This window comes from Nyctereutes procyonoides, unplaced genomic scaffold, assembly GCF_905146905.1.
Source record: "Nyctereutes procyonoides isolate TBG_1078 unplaced genomic scaffold, NYPRO_anot_genome, whole genome shotgun sequence".
Lineage (NCBI taxonomy): Eukaryota > Metazoa > Chordata > Mammalia > Carnivora > Canidae > Nyctereutes > Nyctereutes procyonoides.
The window spans coordinates 56,246,673-56,273,574 of NW_026575133.1; the positions used below are offsets into that span (position 1 = coordinate 56,246,673).

The 26,902-nt window shown below is 40.1% G+C and overlaps 1 protein-coding gene across 4 annotated transcripts in view; it reads left to right on the top strand.

Annotated features, from left to right (window-relative positions):
* Nucleotides 1-26,902, top strand: part of EXTL3 (exostosin like glycosyltransferase 3) — a 139,044-nt gene that overhangs the window by 38,834 nt on the left and 73,308 nt on the right. The window contains exon 1 of one of the 4 annotated variants that reach the window (XM_055346354.1): nt 11,855-12,023. The exons of 1 other annotated variant lie outside the window; for it this stretch is intronic. The gene's annotated coding sequence lies outside the window, so the exon portion shown is untranslated. Of the gene's footprint in view, nt 1-11,854; nt 12,024-12,660; nt 12,864-25,658; nt 25,734-26,902 lie in introns of those variants that run through there. 2 more of the 4 variants (XM_055346351.1, XM_055346353.1) reach the window with 2 other exon arrangements.

Genomic DNA, 26,902 nt, shown 5'->3' on the forward strand with positions numbered 1-26,902 from the left:
TGTTTTCCAAATTGGCTATTCCAATAGTGTACAGAGGTTCCTTTTTCTCTACATCCTAATACTTGTTATCTCTTATCTTTTTGATAATAGTCATCCTAACAAGTATGAGGTGATATTTCGTTATGGTTTTGATATGCATCTCCCTGATGATTAGTGATGCTGAGCACCTTTTTTGTACTTGTTGACCATTTGTATATCATCTTTGGAAAAATGTCTATTCAGGAATTTTTCCATTTTTTAATTGGGTTGTTCAATGTGGTTTTTTTTTTCCCAATGTGTTGTAGGAGTTCTTCATATATTTTGGTATTAACTCTAATCAGATATATGATTTGCAAATATTTTCTCCTAATCTGTAGATTGCTTTTTCATTTTATTGGTTTGTTGTTGTTTTTTGTTTTGTTTTGTTTTTTGTTTTTTGTGGTTTTGTTTGTTTTTTTGCTGTGTAGAAACTTTTTAGCTTGTTTATTTCTATTTTTGGTGGCTGGGCTTTGGTTACCATATAAGTGATAGCTTTTCAGGTAGGTCTTGAGGGAGATGAAGAAACTTGCCAAGTTAGTCAAAAGAATTTGGGTGTGGGAAAGGAATTATAGCCAGAAGGATCCACATGTGCAGAGATGTAAGTCAGTATGTACATGAACTAGCTGGTGAGCAGCCAATATTTTGAGTAACTGGTCTGGAGAAGGGACCAAAAAGCCAGTTGGAACTTATCATATTAAGGAATTTGGACTTTGTTCTATAGGAAAAAGGAAAATGTTGAAGGTTATTAACCAAAGAGATGATAGTATCACATTTATTTTTTAGAAACATTAACTCTAGGGCAATTTGAAGGAGATAAGGGCAAAAGAGACCAAATAGGTAGATAATGCACTGCAGCAGGTGGTGAAGAGACCTGAAGAAAAGGGTGTAGGGGAATGTTTGCTGAAGTCCTGCTGGCCATTTTGCATGCAGTGTCTCATTTCACTATCACAAAGCCCTGAGATCAGAGAGGTTAAGTAATTTGGCCAAGAACCATTGTAGTTAATATTTGGACCCAGGTCCATATGACTCTAAAGCCCACTCGGAACTACAGTGAAGTCACAAGGAATGGAGACAGGAAGGATCACAGCTGGTGTTAATCATAAAAATGACTCCCTGGGAAGGGAAAGAATTGGGGAGGTCAGAGAAAATGATGACTACATTAATAGTACCTGTAAATGTGATTTGGATGGCTGGGTTTATGAAACGCCTAGGGAAAGATACCTACTGTGCAGATTGGCTCAAGAGTTCAGAAGAAGGATCTTGGCCCAGGGTAGAGATTTGGCTGTGAAAGTCACAAATACATGCCCCTAGTGAGTGCTAAATAAGAATAGAAGATGACTAAGGGCAGAATTCTTGGCACATCTACATTAAAGGTGATGAGGAAAGAAAGGTCAGTGGGAGAAAAGAGAAAGGGTGGTGAGAGAGCAATGTGATGAGGACCCAGGATTGGACCATTTCAAGAAGCTGGGTGATGAGGACTACCAAGTCCTGCAGAAGAATTCCAAAGGGAAGCCTGAAAAGATTCACTGGCATTACCGAGGGAGGAAGTCTCTGGTTACCATAATGAGAGCAATTTTAGTAGTTTGGCAGCAGCCAGCCTTCTGGATGTTACAGAGTAAATGGTGGTAGAGGAGTGAACATAGAGATTACTCTTTTGAGAATTCTGATGAATGATGATGACGATAGCAGTTAAATAAGAGGGCTTACTATTTGCCAGACACTGGGCTGACAATTTACACTCATTATCCAGGTTAATCCTTACCATACTCCTATTCGATATGTACTATTATTATCCCCATTTTCTGATGGGGAAATTGTAGCCAAGAGAGTATAGAGAGGTTAAGTAATAAGTCCAAGGTTTATACCACTAATAGTAGATCAAAGATTCAAAATCTAAATCTTTTGGAGCTCAAACCTGGTGTTGTAAGATGGTGGTAGTTTGGGCCTGAGCCTGTGTATAAGAAGTGGGGGAAATCCCTATAGTGAGGAGAATATTGACTATATATATTAAAGAGAATAATTGATGGAGCAAGGTCACAGGAAGGATATAGCAGATCACATTAAAAAACAAGAGTGCCTAGTTTTGGCCATCTCTTTGTTAAAGGCCAGAGCAGATAAGAGAAGAATCCATGAATATGGACCCAGATGTCAGCTAAAGTAGTTTTGTTTTGTTTTAGATTTAAGTAAAATTGGCTTAAGTTCCCATTCTGCTTTGGGACTTCATTTGAAAGTTCAGTGTCTGTTCCAAGATCTTTGTTAATTCCTGGAAGTTCATCTGATGGTTTCTTTGGCTTTTGAGAGTTTCTGCTTCCACTAAATTCTTCAGCTTACTTGTAATTCAGTTTTCATGTTCTTGGTTTTCATTTCCTTGGTTCCATGCTGACCCAGCTGTAGGACTTAGACCACTCTCCTTTGCATCTTTTTTCCTTGATTTCCCCCAAATCACTCACATAGGGATTTGTGCATGTATCAGATTTTTACTAAAGATTTTATTTATTTATTCATAAGAGACACACAGAGAGAGGCAGAGACACAGGGAGGGAGAAGCATGCTCCTCACAGGGAGCCTGACGTGGGATTCGATCCCTGAGCTCCAGGATCATGCCCTGAGCCAAAGGCAGACTCAACTGCTGAGCCACCCAGGCATTCTCCATGTGTCAGATATTACTGAAGGCTTCAGGGATTTTATATCCTTAGCAACACAAATAATGTGAAGTCCAATAATAGAAATTTCTATTTTAAACATGCTTTTAGCTCCCCCATCGCTGGAACTCTCTCCCCAGACTTCAACCTCCCACACCATTATTTAAGCCCCATCTTTTCTTACACTCCTCCCATTTCCCCTCCTCTTTGCCCTGTTCCACTCTTCACATTCTTCTTCTTTTTAAAAATGCAGATCTGTTTAGCTATCTCCTTGTTTCACAGTTTTATTACAAGCCAAGCTTTCTTCTTCCATGCTCCAAGTATCATATCAAGGTAGTTTCCTCAATAAGGCATTTTTTTTCCCTAAGAGGAACTCTGGCATCGGCTGCTAAAATAATAATCTTTTCACCTCAGTACTTAAAGATGGTTTCAATGTGGGAGGAGAGAACTTAAAGGGATTATGTCTGTTGCTTCTGTTTTCTCAGTGAATATGAGATACGCTCTTCTGTTGAGGTAGGGATGGGTCTAGGAGAGATCTGACAGCTAAGGTGAGGGATTCTGTCAATAGAAATTTACCAGGTTTTGAAACTATGATAAAATACCATATTTACATAAAATGATTCCTTAAACTCAGCCTACAGATCTGTAGAATTGATTCCCTTGCTGGAGATGGATTATTCAGTTTACTGAGTACTCTGGTCAATATAAGAAAGGTAGAAAAGGCAATGGAGAAAGAAAAGTCAGTGTAAGTAAACTAAAGTCAGGATAATGGGGATCACAGTTCTTGTTAATCCTTTCTCTCCCCTACCACTGGCACGAATACATACATGCCCAGCAGTTTTGGCATTGCTGTGGAGCTAGATAGCTGTTCATCTTCCAGCTAAAAAAGGGAAAAGGAGTCACGTTAGTCACATTCCATTACAAATGACCTCAAATGTAGTAATTTAAAATACAACTACTTATTATCTCTCAGTCTCTGCAGGTCAAGAATTCAGGAGCAACTTAGCTGGGTGGTTCTGGCTCAGGATCTTTCATAGGCTACATCATCTGAAGACTAGACTGGGGCTGGAGCATCTGCTCCCAATTCCACTCACATGTTTGCTGGCAGGAAGTTTCAGTTCTTCACCACATGGATCTCTCTACAGTGTTGCTCATGACATGGCATCCAGCTTCTTTTAGAGTGAGTGATTAAAGAAAGAAAACCACCAGCTGAAATGCCTTTTATAACTTAATCTCATGAATGACCTACCATCACTTCTGCAGTGTTCTGTTGGTCACATAGATCATCTGTGGTACAGTGTGGAAGGGGACTACACGAGAGTATGAATCCTAGGGGCGAGATCATTGGGGACATTTTGGATGCTGATTACCACAGGAGTCTTTCCAAGAAAGATTGTGTATGTGTGTGTGTGTGTGTGTGTGTGTGTGTGTATGTGTCTATGTGAGTTCACACCTTAAAATGCCATGAAGGGGGTGTAGTTAGAAGGTTAGCTGACTTCTGGATTTAATGGACTGGTAAAATGACAAATATTTGGTGATGGTGGTGGTGGCACCAAAATAAATATGTCTCAGTATTTTGTCATGTAGGGAAGATTTTTAAAAAGCTGGCATTTATCATCACTTTAATTTTATAAAAAGGAATTTTAAAAAAGATTTTATTTATTCATGAGAGACACAGAGAGAGAAGCAGAGACATAGTCAGAGGAAGAAGCAGGCTCCCACAGGGAGTGGGACTTGATCTCAGGACCCCAGGATCACAACCTGAGCCAAAGGCAGATGCTCAACCACTGAGCCACCTAGATGTCCCTATAAAAAGGAATTTTAACATAAGAAAGGGGAAAGGACATCATCTCAAAATAAAGGACAATCTTTAAATTGAATATCTAGCTTTATTAAAAGCTTGATAACTTGCCTTTGTTTTTCTCATTTAACTGTGGACTGACAAAAGTTTCATCCTATCTTGGCCCACAGACTGTCAGTCAGAAACTACTGAGGACAGACTTGAAATGTTCTAGTACCTTTAGAGATAAGTATGAGAATCATGTAGAAACATGCAGTAATCCATTCAAAGTAAGTGCAACAAGGAATTGAAATGGTTGATACATAAAGATAGCAATTTTATAAAATTATGCTTGTCAACTGGAAAGGCACGACAGAACTGGCAAATATTCATCAGTCTTTGTGTTTTTTTGCTATTTGTGTTCCTACTAATATTTAGATGTTTATTATTTAAAGATGAAATATAAAAAAATTGAACATCATTGCAGCATATTTAAATGTACATAAAAGTAATACAAATGCATGATGTTTGAAGTTTTAAAGTATTTTCATATTTAGTATATTTTACATATGGTTAATATATTTTTGGATTATTTGCATCACTTATTTCATTCATCCTTTTTATAAATAATCACCTCTTCATTTTATAGATATGCATTCCTTTACAACCCACACCATGTTATTATGTGTGTCCCTTATTACAGAAGATGCACTATCTGGGGATGCTGATGCTCAGTTGGCATAGCATGAGACTCTTGATCTCTGGATTGTGGGTTCGAGCCTATGTTGGGTGTAGAGGTTACTTTAAAATATATTTTAAAAGATGAAATATCTGACACTATCCATTTGAGGTAAACTTTGGATTTTTCTCCCCCCAGAATTGGATTTGTAGAAATGTCACATTTTCATTTGGTTTCATTTTTCACCTATGGTACAGTGTTTGCAAGGCTGAAGGTGTGGAATGAGGAAGGGATCAATGATTCACTTGTCCTGGCACTGACTAGGTCCCACTAGAATCATGCTCTTCTCACTTCAGTTGAAAATTAAACTTGAGCAATATTTAGGAATATAGTGAAAAACTTTCTCTATAATAAAATCTTACTGTAGGGCAGCCTGGGTGGCTCAGTGGTTTAGCGCCTCTCTTCGGCCCAGGGCATGATCCTGGGGTCCTGGGATCGAGTCCCGTATTGGGGTCCCTGCATGGAGCCTGCTTCTTCCTCTGTCTCTGTCTCTGCCTCTCTCTCTCTCTCTCTCTCTCTCTCTCTCTGTGTCTCTCATGAATAAAAATAAATAAAATCTTAAAAAAATCTTACTGTAAACATTCATGAATTGGTTTAAAGCCTACACATTTTCTTCTTGATAATCTGGTAGAAACTTTTTTTTTTTTCCAAATGTACATGAACTTCATGTTATGACCAAGTTATATATATTTTTAAAGCTTTAAAAAGTTTTTTTTAGCATTATTGCTTTTACAAATTATGCTTCTAGGGAAAAAAGTTATGCTTCCAATTGTGATTTTATAGCCAAATTGGTTAACTAAGAAATTAGTTGATGTTCTCTAAGTACTTCTATGACATTTTGCCGATTTTCAGTTGGAATGCCTTGTTTATTTGAGGCATTTTTAAGTGGAAGTAGCAAGCATTTGATTTTTTTGAATCTTGGGTAGCTTTTTTTTGGTGAAGGATAATCCTGAAGTCATAGAACTGCATACAGTGTGACATTGAAACTCAGCCATCAGTGCTCTCCCTAGTTTTTCTTCTTTTTTTCTGGTTACAACTCTCATTATGCTAAATTCTACAAACACTCAGACATGCCATGTTGTGGCATGTTGTGCCTAAGTGAGCACATTTTTGCTACTCACTGACATAATTTAGGGTAAATGTTAGGTGCCTGTATTTTTGCCTCAGGGGAACATATGTATCATTATTTGAAACTTCCAGGAGCAAACTTAGGAAATTTTGATGGCAATTTGATATCTACTTATCGTCAAACATGAGTGCCCCTGCAAAGTCATGCTGAGATGGTGGGGGAGAGAATAAAAAGTCACAGGAGAGACAGCACTTGAAGGAAGGAGGGACCTTAGAGACAGATACATTATATTTTAGGGACAATTAATTTTTAGAATGTTAACTGGTCATTACAGATTACATGTCTTATGTAGGTAACAGGTTTGAACCAGGTTAAGCTTCCTAATGAATGTGAAACTAGTACAAAATTTCTTTTTCACAGCCACGTGCAAGATAGCAAGTACAATGACATGAAGCAAGGAGTTAACAAATCCTTTTTTTTTTTTTTTGACAGTAATGTGTTTTGTTTTAGAGGTGATGTTAATTCAGTGTTCTTACTACAAATTATTTGCAAACCATCCAAAACTATTCCACATTTTGCCAGATAAAAAACAGCCTCTCTTAAAAGCTAACATCAAAGCCAGGACTTTCAGAGCGAGCCACTTAGCAGGCTAATGAGTGCTATCCATGGGGCCTCAGAAGATGACCTTTTGTCTTTTTGGCATTGATGGACCAAAGAAAAAAGAGTAACCTTGAAACTCCAATCTAGAAATTGTCATCCATTGTTCTAATTATAAGCCACAAAATTGCTCAATCATTTATATATAGAAAAGATCTTGAATAGTGGCTGTCAGCACTTTCCTTTAAAATCAAAGCTTTACAGATAGAACAAGTTCTTATCTGACTTAAATTCACGGATAATTCCTGAATCCTACCTTTTGAAGGTTGCTGGGGGTCCCCAGTGGCTTGCCTGTGATTGATCGAGAAGGCTTGCTGAGTGGATTGTGGGTCTGGCAGCCATCATCATGGAGAGTGACCACCAGCGCCTCTTTCCCTAAGACTTTAAGTTAAACTTTTATCGATTTCTCTTTCCATAAGACTAAACCCCTTTTTTCCTGGATATTAACATTTTGGGAAAAATAGGTAATCAGCTGGGATCTTATAATGGAGTTCTTTGCTGAAATCTATAAAATAAATTTCCTGGCATAACAACACAGTCCTGTTACTACACAATCTGTCACACTATGTGCATTTTATATTTCTCTAACATCTACGACTTAAAGTATAATTCCATTGCGAAAGAAAGAAATACCAACTTCTTAGGCAGCCAGTCTTCCAATCTTTTTGTATCATTTCTACATTTGACTCATTTAACAGAATCGGATGCCTCTGTTTAATCCATTAACGCAGCATATAATTCACATAGCCATTTTAGCATTTCTCTTGCACTGCAGTGTAGTTATAGCTGTTAAGATTTCAGGTTCCAGAGTCAGACAAAGACAACTTGGGTCCAAATCTTGGCACCACCACTGACCAGGTGTGTGATTTGGACAAGTTATATAACCTCTCTGGCTTCAGTTTTCTCAGCTGTGAAATGATAATCATAAAGGTACTTGGTATGTAGAGTTGTTAAAAGGACAAAATGAGATAATACATTCCACAAACAGAAATGTATTCACACTAGCTTAAATAAGTAAGATTTTCTTTTCTTTCTTCCTTTTTTTCCATAGTAAGTCTATGTGAGTAATCCCATGGATACCCAGTGACAGCTGGGATATATGACCAGAGCTGGAGAGTGAGCAGCCTCTGAGGCTTCTCCCTCCATCTCTCACAGGTTTGTGTGCTTCCTTCTGTATGTTGACTCTATTTTCTGCAGACCTCACTGTTCTTGGCTTATTACTGTACATATGTCCAGAAATTCTTTCCTCCAAATCCATTTAATTTATTAGATGAAGCACTCTTCCCACCTGACTCCTGCTCCCAAGTTTCCAGATGAGAAGTCCAATCAGCTGCGCTGGAAGGCATGGGGTCTTGTGATAGGAATGGTGGCTATTTCCAAAGGCTGAGAGTGGCATAGGGTATCTAAAAAGGTGGTGTAATGGTGAGGGTGGGGTGGCAATAGTTGACAACTCTAGACTATTCATAGTGACAATGTTCCAGGGTACTTAAAGGCTCCTTGTTTTGACCATGAATTACTTATTTGAAAAATCTTATTGAAGAAGAATATACATACAGAAAAGGACAATAACCTAAGTGTACAACTTGATGAGTTTTGACAAGCTGATAACCAATGTGACCAGCATGCCAGCTCATGAAACAGAGCATGACCAGCACCCACATAGCTCCTTTTGCTCCCGTCTGATCACTGCTCCTTACGGATAGATTAGTTTTTCCTTTTTTTGTACTTTATATAAATGGAATCATAACCCCATGTACTTTTTCGTGTCTAGCTTCTTTTGCTTAACCTTGTGAGATTCATCAGTATTGTATGTATTTGTAGGACATTCTCATTGCTGTGAAGTATTCATTTGGGTAAATACACTACATTTTCTTGATCTAGTCTATCACTGATGGACGTGTAGGTAGTTTTCTGTTTCTATGTCTTCCTTATGGTGCTGTTATGAATTTGTTTTGTTAAACACAGACACGTTACTGCTGATTACTTTTATCACCACAAGCTCGTGCAGGGTTTGCTGAATTATTTTCCATCACATATAATTGAATTGATGGTCTCTTACAGGTGAATATTGTTATGCTTTTATCTGGTGATTTCTTTTTATGTTGTATGTTTCTTAGTATGAGGGTAGGGTTATGTTTTAAACATTTTGCATACATGAAAAAAACCCTGTATGTATTTTGAGAGGGTGCTCAACTATTTGTTGGTGGAATAAATGAATAAACAAATGAACAATGGTGTATGTCTTTTCCTTTTCTGGGAACATGCTCTATTTATAGGCTCTAATTGTTGTATTTAGACAAGCCTGACCTGTTGCTTAGCCAAAGCTGATTGGTCAAGGGGTCAACACAGGACTGAAGCCAGGACAATCATGTCTCTTTTCCAGGAATTTAAAATCTGGAATGGAAGGAGGGAGACTGAGTACTGCAGAGTCCATCCCTATGACTGTGCTCTAGAGAGAAGATCCATGGGTTCCTGCTATTTGGTACCAAAGGCACACTGGTTTCTGTTCTTCCCTACTTCCTTGAAAAATATAAAGATCTGCATATATGACAGTTAAATAACAATGCAAAACTATTTTCAGTTCCAAAATGCAAAGTAGAGACAATAAATGCTGTGAAAGGTCACAATATGGAGAGATCAGTGAAGACTAGCTTCACCGCATACCCTGTTGTCTTGGTTTTCTTTCCGGAGGAAAGCTGCTATGAATGTGATTGTATTTTCCAAGCCAGAAATTGCAGAGTTAAGGCAACAGCCCAAGAGAAGAGTAATGACGACTTGGATCAGGGAAGTAAGTGTGGGACTGCAGAGAAGAGACAGAAGAAATCCTATAGGTGAAGGTGTTAAGTCTTAGAAATTGATTTGATAATGATGGTGAAGAGAGAAGTCAAGATGGTACCAGGTTTTGTGTTTCTATGTTAGCAAAGATAATGGTAACACCATTATCAATAAGAACATTTGAGGAAAGCAAAGGAGGAGGAGTAAAGATGAGTTCACTGTGGGATATATTAGGTTTGGTGAGACAGATTGTTCTGGTCAAGAATACTGGCTCTGGAGTTCAGAGGACTTGGAGTTCCATCTGTACCTTGTGTCCCACTCTGTGATCTTGGGCATCTTATTTTTTTTTTTTTGGCATCTTATTTATTTAGCTTCTTTAAGTCTCAGTTTGCCATGTATACACTGATATCTCCTTGTAAGGATTAAAATGAGACAATGCCTACAAAGGGGTTAGCTTATTGCTTTGCAAGTAAGTATTCATAAAACATGCATTAATAGGATGATGATGTGCTGATGTCTGGAGTGCAGCCTGAAGACAGGGACTGGAGTGCTGCAGGGAGGAATCTGCTCAGAGGTGCATATGATGCAAAGGAGCTGATTGACATTGGCAATAAAGCATGTGTGGAGAGGAATCAGAAAGTAGCTTGTCATATCTTTTCAGGAACACTCTTAAGAGTCAGGAGGAGGAACAGGAGCCAGAGGAAGAGGCTGAGGCTACAACTCTTCGAGGGGAAGAAGAAGTGAGAGAGGACAGGCTCAAAAGATCCAAAGGAAGAGAGGATGGGTAGCACCCAGGGCTCCAGTGAAGTCAAGGATATACCAAATTTTGGTTGGGTATCCTTTTTCTTCCTAAAGCTTGACTATCCTAAGCATCAGATAAATCACCCATAGGGGCAACAATGTGTTAAGTCACTCAGATGTGTGAGAAGACATTTAGGCTGAGTCCTCCAGGTAGCAGCTTCTGCAGGTCCTCTCTTGTCAGTGAGGAGATGAACCAATACCTGGTAATTCTTTCCGTAGCTTCTGGGCTTCTGTGTGTCTCCTCCCACACTGCCAGACTTGTGCCTGCTGCCACAGATCTCTGGAGGAGAGCCAAGAAGATGAACCGTTTAAAAAAAGAGAGAGAGAAAGGAAAAAAGACAACTTTAGATTATTCAGGATATTTGGGCAACAGTTTTCTTCATTTTCATTTCCTGGAATGCTTCTGATTTTTAAAAATTTGCTTCCCCCCCTTTCCTGAACACATTGGTAAAAGTTAGGTTTTTGTACATATGTGATGGTGGTAGGACTTTGAATATTTGTTCATGGTGATATACTATTACAATAAAGGAATAAAGGTGAGGGAAACAGTGGGGTATGAGAAGAAATGGAAATAGGGGTGAGTAAGGAGGAGTCAGGAAAGAAGAAAAAGGAGGATCAGAAAGAGGAGATGGGTTTGGAGAGATGAAGAGTGTGTTCTGGAAAACAGTTTGCTAGGGTTTTTAAAGTCTTGTTTTGCAGATGGAATCCTGAGCTCAAACTTTCCTCTGGGAAACTAATCAATCTTCAGGATTTTCTCGGCCTCCTAGTTAGAGCGTGGGCCTGGTCTCCACCAGGAACAGTGTGTGGATGGGATATGGCAGCTGTAGAGCTGTCTCAGGGGCTGCAATCCAGCTAGAGTACTAGACCTCCCATGTGCAGGAATAGCAGCCGCCCTCTGGCCTTCCCCAGCTTCTCCAGGTTCTGGTGTGTGTTGGGTTCCCTACTTGGGAAACCCTGGAGAAGAAGCCCTGCCCTCTGGGGATTTAACACATGTTCATTTTTATTTTTTATTTTTTAAAACACATGTTTAAAAAAAATGTTGAAGCAAATTTGATCTTAGATTCTATTGCATTTATAGATTTTAAATAGTGGTTTAAACTCATTCGCGGGGAACCCGGGTGGCTCAGTGGGTTGAGCGACTGCCTTTGGCTCAGGGCCTGATCCCCGGGTCCTGGGATCGAGCTCCGCATGGGGTTCCCGCAGGGAGGCAGCCTGCTACCTGCTACCTCTGCCTCCCTCATGAACAAATACAATCTTTAAAAAAAAAAAAAAAAAAAAACTCATTCCTGAGTTAACAGTAACGATCAGGTGTGTCTTTCAGGATTGGTAGAGTTCCTTCGCCCACTCCCATTGTTTCAGTTACCCAAAAACTCCTGTCCTGACTTTGCAGGTGTGGGAGTGTCTCTTAGGACTGTAGAATCTGGCACTCTTAGGTTCACAGGGATTGGCTCTTAAGTATTTCAAACGGTATTGCTCTCCCCCGTCCTCCTGGTTTTGGTTGCTCTTGCCACTGGACTGCATTAAGTCGTTGTTTTTGTAAAGGTGGGTGGTTGTTGTTGTTGTTGTTGTTCTCGTTAACCATCCAAGCTGCCCGGCCTTTTCTTTGTTGCTAAATATTCAGAGTGTTTCAGACCATTGCTGGCGACCGTCTGCTCATTTGGAAAGGCCGTTTCCACCGATACGGATTTATTTTTGCATTTAAATTTCCGCCGGCCGGCTCGAAGCGGCTGGGGCTCCTGCAGTGGGGCCCGCAGTCCCTAGGTAGGGGTCTCCAAAGGGCGGGGGGCATCTGCAGGGCGCGGCTGCGAGGGCTCGGGCTCGGGCTCGGGCTCGCCGCGTCCCTCGTCCCGGCTGCCGGGCTGGCGGCCCTCGCCGTCGCCCTCGCTTGGCCGAGCGTTTCCCACAATCCCGGCGCGGCCGCCGCCGCCGCCGCCGCCGCCGCCGCCGCCGCCGCCGCCGCCGCCGCCGCCGCCGCCGCCGCCGCCGCCGCCGCCGCCACGGCTCCCGGACTCCGGTGACCCCGCTGGCGGAGCCCGACGCCTCGGCGGCCCTGCGAGCGCCGTCCGGAAAGTCCCGAGCGCCGCTCGGCTCGCGAGCGCCCGGGTTCGGCCGTTTCCGGCCATTTCCGGCCCGACGCACTTCGGCAAGTTCCGCAGTCGCTTGTCGGAAATGGCTGCTCGCCGGCAGGGGGAGCGGAGGATCCGGCGCGGCCTGGAGGGCGGGCGGCAGGCGGCAGGAGCGGTTCTCGGGTACCCGAGTTGCGGGCGGGCGGCGGCGGCTCGTCCCTGAACTGGAAGCGGGTCGGACTCCTGGCGACGGAAGCAGCGGCGGCGGCGGCTGGGGCCGCGAGCAGCCGGGGGCGGCGGCCTAGCAGCGCTCGCGGTAGGGATCGCGGGGCTGGAGCGGGGCCGGGCAGCGGGCGGGCGGGACCTGGTCCGGCAGCGCTGGGGCCGCAGGAGCCCGGGGCAGGCTGCGCCCTGCGCGGCGGGGGCGTGCAGCCTCGGCGTAGGCCTTCCCAGCCGTCTCGGGGGCCTGGGGGGAGGACCCCGGCGCCTTAGCCGCCAGCGAGGAAGTAGCCCGGCTCCGGGGGGCTCTCCCCGCGACCCTCCCTTCGCCCCGGCGCCCCTCGTAGCCTCAGTTTGGGATGCCCACGCCTGCCTCCTTTTCTGGAAGCTCGGCTTCAGCTGTGCAGCCTCTCCCGCTCCCTCAGCCCTCCACCCTGCCTCTGCCCCCAGTGTTTGTCCAGCTGTTTGTGTAAGAGCATCTTCCGTCGACGAAGGGGCGGCCCGGGTCTGCCCCCGTTCCCCTGTCCCCCCCCGCCCCCCCCCCTGCACACACTACCACCGTCTGCTTTGCGCCGCGTTCAGACACGGTCGCCTGCAGCTGCTCCTCCTTTGGCTCTTTCCACGGGGTTCACCTCCTTTGATCATAAGCCCGCAGTCAGAATAATAGCCACTTCCTGTCCGAGGGTCCAGGTGCCGCTGTTCTCTGCATCTGGCGCCCTTGCGCCCAGGCCCGGCTCCGTAGCGATGGGCCGGCCTAGCGCTGCCTGGGCAGGAGAGGGGCCGCGGAGGGCACGTCTACACTGCTGAACTCTTAGCCCGGTGACCCGACCCCGTGCGCTGCAGGGGACAGTACAAATCCCGAGCCCTTTGAAGATCAGGCTGGGCTGCCAGACTGCACACAGTGTCTGTCTCTTCTCCACGCTGAGCCAGTGATTCAGTTCCTCTTTGTATATCTGTAGCTCTCAAAAGACTTGAATTTGGTGGATCTGTACTTCTTTACCTTTAAAAGATTCTAAGGGATTCATCAAGTCCTATTAGTTAACTCCTATGGAGGAGGAGGAGAAGGAGGAAATGCAGAACAACGCGTCTCCCCCCACCCCATGTGTGATTTACTTAAGGGGTGTCTTTAGCAGTTCTTCCCCCCACTTTGTTCTGTTTTCCCTCTAATTTAGGTAGCTTCAGTGTTGAAGGCTGGGTTCCCCATGTTTTCTTTTGTTTTAAAAAGATCTTTGTGTGTTGCAGTCATGGAGACTATCTGCGTTTTTCCCTGTTTTGATCAATGATTAGTCTTGCACTCTGTCCAGTTATTATACAGTATATCCGGAGCGCCTGGGATAGGAGTAACCTGTGGGGCCTTGATAGTCGAGTGAAGCTAAGCATTCTCAACAACTTATTCAGCAGGGGGACTTTTAAGTATTTCCTGATGAAAGAAAGACTATCTTCTAAAACTCTTATTGGTGAGTTAAAAATACCATATCCTGTAGGAATTTCCTGATCTTCCATCTCTGTGGGAGTTTGAGGAATCATAAGTACTCATAAGTTTGTGAGAAACCAGCGTAAACGCTTTTTTTTTTTATTTTTTATTTTTATTTTTTAGCGTAAACGCTTTCTAGAGGAGAATTAGAATTGTGAATTGTCAGAATCTTGAAACATTTATTTAATATCTGAAAATGTGCTGTCAGGGGGCATGACTGTTAACCAAATGATTGACAAGAGCCTGTCTTCATTCCTTCATATTTCTCTCTGTTTTCTGCCGAAAAAACTGGCATTAAATGTGTGGCATGCAGTTGGAATATCCTAATGATTAGACCTCAGAGTTTTAACCTATGAGTAAAAAGACTATACGTGAACAGGTTAGTGAGCAATGAGTCACGGGTTAACTGAGTAGTGGACTTCTAGGACGTGGTGGAAGGTTCAAAGGATGGTTGGAAGCCATCAGAAGAATGTAGGGGTTCGATAAGGACGTGCCCTTTCCCTCAGGTCACTAGGCTAGCTGTTGAGTGGAAAGTCATTGAAGGGTGGTATAGGAGTGAGGTGGTGGCAGAGGTGTGTGTGTGTGTTCCCTATCTGAGGTGAGACTGGCAAATAGTCCCCTGGAGGAGGGTTGTAAATACTGCCTGAAATAGAAGTAGAGTCAGATATTAGGAAAACGAAGATCCCTCTAGATCCATTGTTGGTAGAGATTTGAGTGATTGCACATAGTAACTTCAGAGTGAGGCAAGGAATATGGATCTTTCATAAAGTCCTAAAACTGCACTTATTTCTGCTGGATATTAAGTTTATATCAGAAAGCTTCTGTTAGCATATTTATTTCCATTTTATTTTTATTCTCTCTTAGTTTTTGGTAACGGTTTTGAAAACCTATAATGATAGGATAACTAAGAGGAAAGAGGATTTTTCACGTTTTTGTATGTTCCATGAAAATAGTGGAGTTCAGGCACATGCAAGTTGAACTTAAGAGGGACAGAGGTGGGCTCACCTATAAGCATAATCTTTTCCTGCCTGAACCAGTCCCACACTCCTTGTACAATGGGAATTTTTCACATCTCTTTGGTGATGTTACTAGGTGGAAGGGAGGAGCAGTATTAAAAATTTTGTGATCTTGAGTGAATAAGAGGAATATGGAGTCTCCATTTAGCACATTATTTACCTCCCCTACATTCAGGCCATAATGTTTAGTGTGGGTTTTCACTCACCTGCACCAAAATGACCTAGTAAAATCCCAGGGATAGAGCCATAGGAAGATGGATGATGTCTCCGCGTTTAGTCACCTGTGTGGTTTTTAACCTGAGAGTACTTTTACAGGAAAGTAAGTAAACTGTTTCTGTAAAGGGCCAAATAATAACTATTTTAGGTTTTGCAGCTCTTCAGCTCTGCGTTTGTACAGTGGAAGCAGCATACACATGATACATATATATATGATAAATACATACAGTAGGACATAAAATCTGTAACTGAATGAGCAGGGCTGTGTTCTAGTGTAACTTTATTTACAAAACAGGCAGCCAGATGTAGTTTACCAGTGCCTGGCCAGGTGTATTGGCCCCTCATACACATGTCATTACTTTTGGATATTTTTCCATTTGTTTGCAATACTTTTTAGACTGGTCAGTGATATTAATGATTAACATCCCAGACGTTTGTTTTGGTGACTGTTTCTCTGTTATCCTACCTTCTTATATCATTTTACCCTTGTTCTCCAACTTCCTTTTAAACATTTTTTTCAACGAATGTTTGATATTCTGTGGGAGGAATAAGAAATAAATTAGGGAATATATCCTTAGCTTTTATGATAAAAGAAATACATAAATACCTTATGATGTCAGGTTACAATAATGTCTTTATTACTATAGTTCTTTACCATCATACAGTACTTTCATATATTCCTTTTTTTGTTACATGGGTTTTGATCTTTACAGTAGCTCTGAGAGATAGGAGGGTAAATGTTAACACTATTCCTTCTTTTGACGGGGAAGGAAGGGAGGAAGGAAAACTGAGATGTGTGGAGGTTTAGTTATTTGACCAAGGCCAGTGGTAGTAAGTGCAGAATTCTTGAACTGGCCAATATTACTTACTGACCTGTCTCCATTTGAATGTGCACAATGAAATGAATCTTCCTGGGCAGAAAAAGACCAGCTTTCTTTTTCTTTATTGACGTGCACTTGGCCTCTCTGTAATTGTCACTTTTTAGGGAAGCATAAAACAAGTCTATGACATTTCTTCAGATGTTGGAAGGTAGCCACCATGTTTTCCCAAACAAGAGTTGCAGACTTGTGTGCATGGGTCAGTGAGGCCAGCACACATATCATTTGGCTGCCCAGTTTATGCAAAAACTTAAATTGGGAACGGTCTTTTAAAGATTTTTATTTATTAATGAGAGGCACAAAGGGAGAGAGGCAGAGACACAGGCAGAGGGAGAAGCAGGTTCCCCATGGGGAGCCCTATGTGGGACTTGATCCCAAGACCCCAGGATCATGACCTGAGCCAAAGGCAGACATTCAACCATTGAGCTGCCCAGGCGTCCTGGGAATGGACTTTTAGAAATGGGGAGATTTCTCATAAAAATTTCTTTCTGGCTTTTCTTGAGAAAAAAAAATAGAAGATTCAGTGATACAGAGCTCATATTTTCTATCAGTAGTAATCTCCTTTAGGTGCTAAATATACTTTCCATTTTGCTAAAGTCTCTACCTGCTGACTTCATTCATTTACTTCATTTTGAGGGCTTCTGTCATTATTAAGATTCCTGGCCTTTTCCTAGATCTTCCATTCTACAGGCTAAATATTTCCATTTCCTTCAAATGTTTCTTTTCTTTTTAAAAGATTTTGTTTATTTATTTGAGAGAGTGTATGAGTGCAGGGGAGAGGCAGAGAGAGAGAGAGAGAGAGAGAGAGATAAGCAGACTCCCCGCTGAGCAGGGAGCCCAACATAGGACTTGATCCCAGGACCCTGAGATTATGACATAAGCTGAAGGCACACACCTAAGGGACTGAGCCACCCAAGTGTCCCCAAATGTTTCTTATTTGACAGATGCCCTCATCAGCTTCTTAGTCTTCTGCCCTCCATTTACTTTGTTAATGTCCTTCTTAAAGTGCACACAACACAGCTTATAGTCGTCAACATACAATGTCACCTTTCAGAGTGGAGAGTAACCTTTACTCTTTCCTATTTTGACACTAGGTTTAAAAAAACAAAAACAAAATAGAAGAACAAGATGATAAGGTTTCTCTTTCCCCAAGCAGTCCTACATTCTTGACTCCTGAAATTATAGTCAACTGAAGTCACAGCTCTGTGTTGTATGTATGTGTATGCTGCTGTTAAGCCACATCATTTCCATGTAGTTTTGGGGTCTAAGTGATGAACTTTGCCTTTATCTCTATTAAATTTCCATCTGCTTGGATATTCCAGACTAACAAAATCTTTTTGTATCCTGATTTTTTTTTTTCCAGCCTTGACATACTCTTCCCAGCATGACTTTGTCTCTGAAGTGGAGCTGTAAAATATAAAAGCACTGTTGCTTAGAAAGTAGTTGATGAGGACCCTGTTATTAATGGAGCCAGTGGACAACTAAGGGGAGGCCCTTAAAGAAAGCATTATGCTTTAAAATCTTGGCGGTGAAACAAAAGGAGGTCTTGGGAAGAGCCTTGCTGCCCTGAGTTGATGTATTGGTAACATTTTATCCCCCCAGTAAAATAGATACGTAAATCCAGTGGGGTCCAAGAATCTAAAAGGATCTTTGAGGTCATTTAGTTCAGTCATTTGATTTATGAGTTAAAAAAGGATAAGGAGCATACAAGTGAAGAAGGACAAGAAATTGTGAAGTTGGGGGACCCAGTGAATCAGACAGTAATGAGAGAGGGACAGCAAAACTGGAATCTTGAGTTGAATTCACCCATGAAGGTTGCAGTTGGATACCTGAGTCATAAACCTAATTTATGTATCACTTACCACACTTTTATATCAGTTCTCTGTCTCATTCATAGCATAAAATAAAAATCTTGTTTTCTAGAAACAGAAGCCTGAGACAAATTAGTTTACACTCCCGGCACTTGCACATCGAGTTGACTGCTCCAGGGAGATACTTCAGCAAAATCCATCTGAAAACCTTATTTTTAAAAGCCTGTGTTTTCTACCCCCTCCCTCCCTCCCATATAGTAGAATCTATGTTTTTCTTCTTACTGTGATGTTGTGAACATTTTCCAATTTTATTTTAAATGATTGGAAAGCTTATCGACAGCTCAATAGTCATTTGAATGACATGGATTTTGTCATACTTTGTACTTAACCATGCTTCTAATTTTGAACATTTAAATTTTTATTATTCTTTTTGCTATTAAAAATAAAGTTGTGTTCACGTGGAATACATTCCTAGAAAGTGAAATCGCTGAACATTTTAAAGATTTCTGTTACAAATGGCAAATTACTTTTCTGTTTACCTTCCTACTACTAAAACAAGCAAGAGTACCTGCCTCACTGTGTAGCTGCCAGTGTATACAGAGATGTACAGGACTTTATTAAGCGGTATACTTTGTAATGTTTTAGTGTGAATATTCTTGAAGTTAAATTCTTTTTCTCATTTGTGATTCTTAATAATAATTTCTGGAAGTGGAATTATAGGGTTAGAATGTAGGCACAGTTTCAGGGCTTTTATTACTGCCAAATTGTGTTCTGGAAGGTGTGCCAATTTTCACTCCCAGTAGCAGAGTGTGGGGGTGTTATCCTTGATCCTGGTTAGCACCATATATTATAATTTTACAATTCTTTGCTGATTTATACGTGGAAAATGTCATTGTATCTTATTAACATGTACATTTCTATGATTGCCAGGATAATTAATCATTTAAAATTATTTATGATTTGAGCCCCTTCTTTTTGTATACTTGCACACATCAGAGACATTGCAGGTTTGGTTCCAGACCACTGCAATAAAGTAAATACCACAGTAGAGCAAGTCAAATGAATTTTTTTTGTTTCCTCATGCATGTAAAAGTTATATTTACATTGCAGCATAGTCTATTAAGTCTCTAAAAAATGTGCATGCCATGATTAAAAAATATTGCTAAAATATGCTATCATCTGAGCTTTTGGCAAGTCATATTCTTTTTGCTGGTGGAGGATTTTGCCTCATTGCTGACAGTTGCTGATGGATCAGAATGGTGGTATTGAAGGCTGGGGTAGTTGTGGCCATTTCTTAAAATAAGACAGCAGTGGAGTTTTTGCCACATCAGTTCACTCTTTTGTGTGTGAACAGTTTCTCTGTAGTGTGTGATGCTGTTTGATTGCGTTTTATGCACAGCAGAACTTCTTTCAGAGTTCAAGTCTGTCCTCTCAATCCAACTTTATCAACTGAATTTCTGTAATATTCTCAATTCTTTGTTGTCATTTCAACAGTCTTCCAGCATCCTAACCAAGAGTAGTTTCCATCTCAAGAAACCAGTTTCTTTGCCCATCCATCAGAAGCAACTCTTCATCTGTTCATGTTGCCACAAAGCTGCAACCATTTGGTGTCATCTTCAGGCTCCACATCTAACTTTCGTTCTCGTTTCCACCACATCTGCAGTTATTTCTACCACTGGAGTCTTGAGCCCCCCAAAGTCCTCCATGAAGATTGCAATCACATTCTTCCAAACCCATTCACGTTGATATTTTGACCTTTTCCCACGAATCACAAATGTTCTTAATGGCACCTACAATGATGACTCCATTCCCGAAGGTTTTCAGTTTACTTTGCCCAGAGAAATCCATCAGATCCATCCAATTTACTTTGTCCATTAGAAAAATCACTATCTATAGTAGCTGTAGCTTCACGAAATGTGTTTCTTAAATAATATGATTTGAGAATTGAAATGACTTCTTGATCTGTGAGCTGCAGAATAATGGATGTTGTGTTCGCAGGCATGAAAACAACAGGAGTCTTATCATCCATCTCCAGCAGGACTCTTGGTCATGGGTGACCAGGTGCATTGTCAGTGAGCAATGTTTTGAAAGGAATCTTTCTTCCTGAGCAGTAGGTCTTAGCAGTGTGCTCAGAATATTCAGTAAATCGTGTTGTAAACAGATGTGCTGTCATCTGCTTTTTTCCATTTATAGAGTTCCTGCAGAGTAAATCTAGCACACTTCTTAAGGGCCGTAGAATTTTCACAATCATAGTTAAGCTTTGGCTTCAACTTAGCCACATTAGGCACTAACTAGAGAGTCTGTCCTTTGAAGCTTTGAAGGCAGGCATTGACTTCTCTTAGCTAGCTATAGAAGTCCTAGATGACATCTTTCAATAAGTGGCTGTTTCATCTACATTAAAAATCTATTGTTTAGCTTAGCCACCTTCATTAATGATCTTAGCTAGATCTTCTGGATAACTTGCTGCAGCTTCTCCAGCAGCACTTGCTGCTTTACCTTGCACTTTGATGTTATAGGGGTGGCTTACTAAATAAACCTCATGAACTGCCTCTGCTAGCTTCAGACGTTTCTTCTGCAGCTTCTTTGCCTCTGTCAGACTTCACAGAATTGAAGACCAGTAGGGCCTTGCTCTGGATTAGGCTTTGGTTTAACAAATGTTATATGGCTGGTTTGATCTTCTGTCTACAACACTTGTTATATCAGCAGTAAGGCTGTTTTGCTTTCTTACCATTTGTGTGAAGGTTTTTGATTTCCTTTAAGAATTTTTCCTCTGCTCTCACAACTTGGGTGTTTGGCACAAGAGCCCATCTCTTGCTTTTGGCCTATCTCGACTTTCAGCATGCCTTCCTTACTAAGGTAATCATTTCTGGCTTTTGATTTAAAGTGAGAGATCTGTGACTTTCCTATCACTTGAACACTTATGGGCCATTGTAGGGCTATATTAATTGATGTAATATCAATATTGTGTCTTGGAATAGGGAAGCCCAAGGAGAGGAAAGAGGGAACAGCATAGGTGGAATGGTCAGAACACACACAACATTTATCTTACTAAGTTTGCCATCGTAGATAGGTACAGTTGGCGGTGCCCCAGAGTAATTATAATAGTAACATCAACTGATGACAGATCACCTTAACAAATAAAATAATGATGAAAATGTTTGAAATATTTTGAGAATTACCAAAATGTGACATAGACACAGGAAGTGAGCAAATGTTGGAAAAATGGCCAATAGATTTGTTCAACTCAGGTTGCCACAAACGTTCAACTTGTAAAAAACACAGTATCTATGAAGTGAAATTAAAAAAAAATAAAATGAGGTATGTGTGTAATTTCCTGTTTATTTCCTTTGACTACTGTCGTATTGCTTTTACATCTATTAAAGTAATGTCATGTTGCAGATGCTTTTAAACCTTTTAAAAAATAAATATATAGAAACCTTTGCTTCTTATGTAGTCAAATCTGTTTAACTTTTACAGATTCTGTTTTCTTTGGATTCCTGTAAAAATATTACATGTATTCCTTTTGTTCTTTTTATGGTTTCACTCATTACAATTATCTCCAGAATGCATTGGGATTTTTGGTTTTGGTTTGTCATGCAGGAATCTGACTATTTTTCCAAAAAGCTAATTGTCACATTATTTATTGAAAAATTTAGTATGATGTACTTTATAGCAACTGCAGCAAGATAATATTTTTCTTCACAAAATTGATACATGCCTATTGTAAAATGAATGTTGCATAAACAAATAGTAAATATGTGAGTAGTAGGGTATAGGTCAGATAGACCTGGGTTTGTAGCAGGGCTCATCAACTTGCTTGCTGTATGGCCTTGAATAAGTTACCTAACATTTATTTATTTATTTATTTATTTATTTATTTATTTATTTATTTATTTATTTATTTATTTATTTATTTATTTATGATAGTCACAGAGAGAGAGAGAGAGAGAGAGAGAGAGAGAGAGAGGCAGAGACACAGGCAGAGGGAGAAGCAGGCTCCATGCACCGGGAGCCTGATGTGGGGATTCGATCCCGGGTCTCCAGGATCGCGTCCTGGGCCAAAGGCAGGCACCAAACTGCTGTGCCACCCAGGGATCCCATAAGTTACCTAACCTTAGTGTTTCCCACTTCTTTATCTGTAAAGGATAAATAACAATACCTACCCTCAGATGGTTGATGTGAGGATAAAATGAGATACTATGTGTAAAGTGTGTTATCTAGAGTACATTATAAATATAAATAAATATAACAAGTGAAAAGTTTCCCTTACCTTCCATGTCTTCCAAAGGTGTATAATGTACTCCACAGAATTCTTACATGAATAAGGTATATTGTTGTTTGTCTTCCTTAGTTGTCTGTAATTGCATTGATTCGGATGTCATCAATCTGAATGGTTGTCATTAATTCTTTGTTAGTCCAGTGGTTTTGAGTTAGAGTTGTGTACCCTGTGTTAAAATCACCTTGGAGTTTTGTCAAACTACAGAAGACTGGGCCCCATTTTTGGGAGTTCTGATTCAGTTAATGCAGGCTGGGCCTGGGTTTATCATTTGAAAAAAGTCCTTAAGTGAGTTGTGAATCAGATTTGTAACCTTAGTTAAAAACTGCCTGGTAAGACAATATGATTTTGGTTTATGGGATGTTATCAATCCAGTGGGAAGGATATAGGAAAAGACACAATTTTCAAATTGGAGACTTACCCAGGCTTTGAGACTTCTGGTTTCAGGTTTATTGCTGACTAAACAGATGACCTGGGTTAATCAAGAGTCTTTGTTTACTTATTAATACCTTGATTTTTTCCATGAGTAGTATATGTGGAACATCTTTGGCCTTAGAAATCTACACTTTAGCCCAAAGAATGATTGTTTTTCTAAAAGCCCTATAATAAGGGTGGCTTAACAGTGGTTCTCTGTGATTGTATCATAATCTTGACTCTCAACTCAGTAGGTCAGAGTACAATCAGTTTTTCTTACCTGATTTTGGTTTTTAATTGGTGACAACTTTCTATTTCCCTTATTTTATATCCAGATTCAGCTTATGCAGTAAATAAGCTACTGTAGTGGTTGTATTGGGAAAAACACATGGCCCCAAAACTGCTAGAACTGATACTGCATTCAGTCAAGTTGTGGGATACAAGATCAATGTGCAGAAATCTGTTGCATTTCTATACACCAATAATCAAGCAGCAGAAAGAGAAATTAAGAAAACAATCCCATTTACAGTTGCACCAAAAACAATAAGATATGTAGGAATAAAACTAACCAAAAGGTGAAAGACCTGTACTCTGAAAACTATAAAACACTGATGAAAGTAATTGAAGATGACACAAAGAAATGAGAAAGCATTCCATACTCATGGATTAGAAGAACAAATATTGTTGAGATGTCTGTTCTACCCAAAGTAGTCTACACATTACAATCCCTATCAGAATACCACCAGCATTTTTCACAGAGCTAGAACAAACAATCCTAAAATTTTTGTGGAACCAAAAAAGACCCTGAATAGCCAAAGCAACCTTGAAAAAGAAAAGCAAAGTTGGAGACATCACAGTTCTGGACTTCAAGTTATATTACAAAGCTGTAGTGATCAAAACACTATGGTACTGGCACAAAACTAGACACACAGATCAGTAGAACAGAATAGAAAACCCAGAAATGAACCCATAACTATATGGTCAACTAATCTTCAATAGAGCAGGAAAGAATATTCAGTAGGAAAAAAAGTCTCTTGAACAAATGCTGTTGGGAAAACTGGACCACTTTCTTACACCAAACACAAAGAAACCTCAAAATGGGTTAAAGACTTGAATGTAGGACTTGAAACCATAAAAATCCTAGAGGAGAAAACTGGCTATAACTTCTTTGTTAGGTGTAGCAACATTTTTCTAGATATGTCTGGATATGAGGCAAGGGAAACAAAAGCAAAAATAAACTATTGGGACTAAATAAAAATAAAAAGCTTCTGCACAGCAAAAGAAACAAACAACAAAACTAAAAGACAACTTATGGAATAGGAGAAGATATTAGCAAATGATGTATCTGATACAGGATACTAACAGGGTTAGTGTCGGAAATCTATAAAGAAGTTATCAACTCAACACCCAAAAACCAATCCAGTTACAAAATGAGCTGCAGACATGAATAGGCATTTTTCCAAAGAAGACATACAGATGGCTAACAAACACATAAAAAGATGCTTAACATTACTCATCATCAGGGAAATACAAATCAAAACTACAATAAGATATCACCTCACACCTGTCAGAATGGATACAACTAAGGAAACATGTTGCTGAGGATGCAGAAAAGGGAACCCTCTTGCACTGTTGGTGGGAATGCAAATTGGTGCAGACACTGTGGAAAAAAGTGTGAAAGTTCCTCAAAAAGTTATAAATAGAGTTACCTTACAATTCAGCAATTGTACTACTAGGTATTTACCCAAAGAATACAAAAGTACTAATTCAAAGGGATACATGCATCCCAATGTTTATAGATAGCATTATTTACAATAGCCAGCATTATCTACAATACCCAAGCGTCAGCCAAGTGTTCATCGGATGATAAATGGATAAAGAAGAGGTGTATACACACACACACACACACACACACACACACACACACATATGTTTACATATAAACACATACACCCACAGTGGAACATTGCTCAGCCATAAAAAAGAATGAAATCTTGCCATTTGCAGTGACATGGTGGAGCAAGAAAGTATTATGCTAAGTGAAATAAGTCAGAGAAAGACAAATACTGTGCACATGATTTCACTTACATATGGAATTTAAGAAACAAAATAAGCAAAGGGAAAAGAGGCAAACTGAGAAACAGACTCTTAACTACAGAGAACAAACTGATGTTTATCAGAGGAGGTGAGTCAGGGAATGGGCGAAATAGGTGATAGGGATTAAGGAGGGCACTTGTGATGGGCACTGGGCATTGCATGCAGGTGTTGAGTCACTATATTGTACACGTGAAACTAATAACACTGTTAACTAATTGGAATTTAAATAAAAGCTTAAAAAATAATCCTAGTGGAAAAAAACCAACAACACATGGCCTCTCTGTCCTTTAATTTGTGAAGTGCCTACATGCAGTTCTTACCAGTCATGCTTTATTTACAATTAACTTCTCTGGAAAGTGCCTTTTGTTATTTTGAACAATAGAAGAGAGTAGTCAGCATCTTAACAGTAGTGCTAGCTAGATTGGGGAATTGTTTTAGTGCTTATTAACACATTTCCTGATTTTTGAATTAGGTACTACCTTGCCATAACAGGCTGTTTGTCATGCCTCTGTTTGGTGGGAAATCAGGAAATGATGTTCTTTTGGGTTGTTAGTATTTAAAAACAAAACAAAGCCTCTGAAATATTGCTTTCAACAACCTTGCTGAAATGATTTCCTGTACAGAACTATGTTTACCTAATTTGAAGGGTTTGTGGCAGTAACAGCAGGAACGTACAAGCAGTTCTGTGGAACCTGGCACCTGGGTTGTAATGAAATTCTGCCTCCTTGATGGGCCAATTTTGTTTTACATGAAAAAAAGTAGTACTACATGCACCACATACACAGGTAAGTCATAGGTACACCAGCAAAGATATTTTGCTCTGAGTATGTTATTGTCTTGTTTTGTTTAGCAGATACATACTTTTTTCTTTTTGAAAAAATTTTTATTTAAATTCAAGTTAGTTGGGGCTCCTGGGTGGCTCAGTCAGTTAAACGTCTGCCTTCAGTTTGAGTTGTGATCCCAGGGTCTTGGAATTGAGCCCCAAAGGCTCCCCCCATGGGAGCTTGCTTCTCCCTCTTGTTCTGCCTGCCACTCACCCTCCTTGTGCTCGCTCTCCCTCTCTCTCCGTCAAATAAATAAAAACCTTTAAAAAATTTAATTTAGTTAACATATATTATTAGTTTCTAGGGTAGAGCAGATAAATACTTTAAATATGAATATAATGTTAGCTTTAGTTTCTGAAGTAATATTACTGTGTTGTAATTATAATTATTATCCATGGTTATAGTAATAAACAATACTAATATGGATAATTTTAAAATAATTTATGCATGATATAAATGTGTACTGTGTTCCTTGATTTAATATCATAGGCAGTTCACCAGAATGGTTAAGGGATTAAGAGTGTGGGCAATTCTAAAATCAACCCTCAAATCAAAGCAGATCTAAGAGTTTGATTTGAAGCCAAGTTTTATTTAGTATGGATGATCTTAGGCAAATTATGTAACCTCTGTGCTTTGGTTTCCTCATATGAGAATTGTAGTAGTACTTATTTCATAGGATTGTTGTGAAGATTAAGTATGTTAAGGAATATAATAAGTTTAACTGGGTATACAGTAAACATTCAATAAATGTTAGCTATTATAATTATTGACAATTTTAAAGTCAGTTGAAAGTTTCATTTGGGAACATCTGGTAAGTGTTGAATTTCTCTTTTTCTTGCCTCATTCTCTCTTCATACCCTTCAGATGTGATTATATGATCGCAGCCCCATGGAACCAGCCATTCCCTTCTTTCCTCCCTTATGCTTTTTTTCTCTTCCATTGAATGTTTTACTTTAGTTCAATCTAGTTTTGTTGGTTTTTTTTTCTGGTATGAAGAAAATTATACAAGTTTATTGAAAGTCATAAAAGAATAAAGGAAAAAAAAAGAAAGTCACAAAAGAAGACCTAAATAAATGGATATCCCAGATCTGTCATAGGGAGTTTCAGTATTAGAGTGTTTTAGTGTTAAA